Genomic DNA, 3,797 nt, shown 5'->3' with positions numbered 1-3,797 from the left:
GTTTTTTGAGCCTTAAACCACATAGGATTTGTGCCTAAAAGCAGATGTTTTTTGTGCCTAAAACCACGTTTTTTGTGCCTGAAACCACATAGGATTTGTGCCTAAAACCAGATGTTTTTTGTGCCTAAAATCACATATGTTTTGTTCCTAAATTCAGGTGTTTTTTGAGACTTAACCCACATATGTGTTGTGCCTAAAACCACATGGGTTTTGTGACTAAAACCAGATGTTTTTTGAGCCTAAGACCATGTTTCTTTTTGTCTAAAACCACATGGGTTTTGTGCCTAAACCTAACTAAAAGGGGTTACACTATCAAGATAACATAGTTTTCTCAAGACATTATAACAACGTCATTTTAGCAGAGAATGTAGTTCTGTTGGAAGAAGTGAGGCAAAAACTGACAACACTGAAAAATTACTTCAACTCCAAAACAAAGGCTCCGACTGAGGCTGAACATCTTTAAAATATGAAATATGATATTCAGAACTAACATATACTCAGACAGACGTACAACAGGAAGAAGATATTGAACTCTATAAGCAAAAAAAGTGAGCAAGGCTCCAAGTCTGTGTTTTTTTTTCAGAACAAAACAGCAGAATCTTATGTTGGAGGTAGTTGTGGGTTGTAGGACCTTGTGCTTGGACCAAAATCCTGAAATACTGTCAAGAAGACTCTTCTGTGAGAAAAAAATGAAGTGAGGCGTCGATGACAGAATTACGGCAAGTAAAGACTTCTGACATGGCTTTTTTTTCTTTTTTTTGAAAAGGAGTACTTTATATTATATTCCACACTATGAGGGATGGTGCTCAATGGAAGACCTCATTGGATGATTGTAGGGATGAGGCCAAGGCTCTTGGAGAGCCACTTTCCTTCTGCTCTTGAGTTGGATGCAAGCTTCTGCTCTTGAGTGATGAATGGGCTCCTCAACTCTAGCGCATCTGTAATCAGCCATTCGCAGCCATGACAACTGGAGTCTGCAAGGGGTCGAGAGAGCTAAGCTGCACCACACACACACACACACACACACACACACACACACACACACACACACACACACACACACACACACAGTACACACATATGTATCGTAAAAGTAAAAATATACAGTAGCAACATCAATAAGCAGACCACTGTGTCGCTGAAAATGCCCGATGAACCAAACTAAAGCTTCTGAATCTGCAAGCTTCTTAGTCTGTTAGCTACTAGCAAGTAGCTGCATGTTTCTTAGCATCTCACCCACTAGCACCACGCTTCTCAGCAAATTCTCAGCTAAAACTTCTTAGCAATATATAAACATATATACATAGACATATACATATACATATACATATATATATACATATATATAAAGTAATCGGTAGGGTTATAGATTCTTTGATGTGTTATGAAATATCTATTTAAAGGTAAGTAGTGATAAATTAGACTAACTCAAATATATTTTGTTAAAATATTTGAAGATGAAATAAAGAAGTCTCTTCCATACACAGTACTGTGCAAAAGTTTCAGGCACCTCCAGCTCTGTTGTTTTTTTCCTGTCTGTCAAATTCTGTCATCATGTGAATTTGGAATGAAGTGATGTGACTTAAAGCTGCTCTTATATTATATATATGTATATATATATATATATATATATATATATATATATATATATATATATATATATAAATATATGTATATATATATATATTAGCGAGCTGTCAATGACTTTAGCTCATGCAACATGTGTATGTAATGCTCAAGCATGTCTTGAATAAACCTGGCGTAATAGACGTTTTTTAACAGCAGATATTTCTTTAAATGAAATAGAAGAACAAACACAGGATTTGCCAGTAACATTAATAAAGGTTCCACTCCAGTATTAACAGAGCTGTGTTATTGTTCAAGTGTAAGGGTAGATCACGCTAAATACTTGACACCTGGAGAGGTTGTTTTTTTTTTTTTTTTAAACAACAAAAAACTGCATACATATTTTCTGGATGTGTTCCAGTAAAGTGAAATAGAAATAATGATCCTCTATTGTCGTTATAGCATTGCTAAAACAACAAATCTAATGGTGGCCTCAGACTTCTGCACAGTACTGTATATACAATAAAGAATCTTCCATGTATCACATTTGTGTATCTTTATATGCATCACATGACACTGAAGCTGCTGACACGTCATTTTTTTTTTTTTTTTATGTTTTACAAAGCTTTTTTTTTTTCAAAAGACAAGAAATGGTGATAGCAAAGCTGCTGATTTTTTTTCTCTCCCTTTCACTGTGAAGCAGAGAGGACAACAAACGGGGGCCTGTATTTTTCTCTCAGTTATGGGTCTGCCCCCCTATGACTGCAGGGCGGTGGGTGGTGGTTGCCTGTTTGTCAAAGGCCCACTAACCTTGTCCATTTTGACATTCACATGGGAGCAGTAATGATCCTAAAAGCTGCAATTAAGCTGACTGTCGCCTTCTGAGGAAGCGCCTGATGCCGGCACTGTGCTGCACCTATTATTCCCAGTGGGAATACTCCTTTAAGAATAGCTATTTCTCTCCTTTTCCATGCTCTTTTTCCTTTGCTGCCTGCTGCCATAACTTTTTATGTCTCCTACTGACAATCCATACATATATATATATATCTTGTATATATACAATTATAGATAATTATTTTACATTAGCTTGAGTACATTTCGAGTTCCATTGAACTGTGTATGTAGCACCAATGACAATCAAGAATTCAGTATGAAATTGGAATATATTCAGTTTAACCAGATCAAACCAGGATTCTCTTTCTTTTCTCTATTTATATATTACTGTAGGAATATATCAGTTAAACCATTTTAATTAAACACTCGTACAATAATGAATGAATCAAAGGTCCAATGTGGTATAAAATGAAAGTGGCCAAAATGAAGGTATATGAAAGACACTTTTTTTATAACCTGCCCTAATTTAATTTAGTGCTGCAACAATTCATTGATTCATTATCATCAACTATTTTGATCGATGTATCTGCTTGAGTATTTTCTTAAAAAGACAAAACATTAACTAATGTTTTGCATGCATGCATGCATGCACGTACCTTGCATATTTGTAATTAGATAAATAAGGACTATAAACTGCAATAATAATATAAACTTCTGGACGAAACACATCATCAAATAATGAAGAAAATAAGTGACAGATGTAATTCATTAATTGATTATATGTGAATGTACAGACTTACTAACTAAGAATCCAACTACTAACGCCCTTAAAAAAATGACAGAAGACATGACCTTAATGTCCCTAAATTTAACCCAGCACGGCTGCTAGCATTTGCTGTACATGCAATGTAAATCCCGACATTTGGTTTTGGCTCATGTTTGGCTCAGCCCATCATTGCACACTTGATGAATGCTCAATTACAGATTTGACTCTGCTGTTTGGTCCTTGTTTGATAAATAATATCTATTAAGTGAAACCGAATCGAGTGCAAGTCTCGTTATAATAACGGAATTTACAAATGTCTTGAGTAAGCCTCGTCGTGTGTCAATACAATTTAGAAAACTGTTAACGGGAGCTAAACTGAGGAAAGTGAAGCGTATTGATTGGTCATTGGCCACACTGATGTCTTATAGCACAAGTGTAAACATGCGAGGAACAGTAGATAGCCAGAGTGACAGAGAGGGGAGAAAAAAAAGCAGGGAAGCTCGATGTACAGTAAAACAGCAGGTGGGCAAATCTATCAAAGGCCTTTGGCAAATGCAGACAAAAAGGGGGGAAAAAAATCATTTTAATTAGCTGAGTGAATGCGGTTTGCTGAATGTGAGGGGAGCCGGGC

This window comes from Microchirus variegatus (assembly GCF_963457635.1).
Source record: "Microchirus variegatus genome assembly, chromosome: 3".
NCBI lineage: Eukaryota > Metazoa > Chordata > Actinopteri > Pleuronectiformes > Soleidae > Microchirus > Microchirus variegatus.
This window is presented reverse-complemented; position numbering follows the sequence as displayed.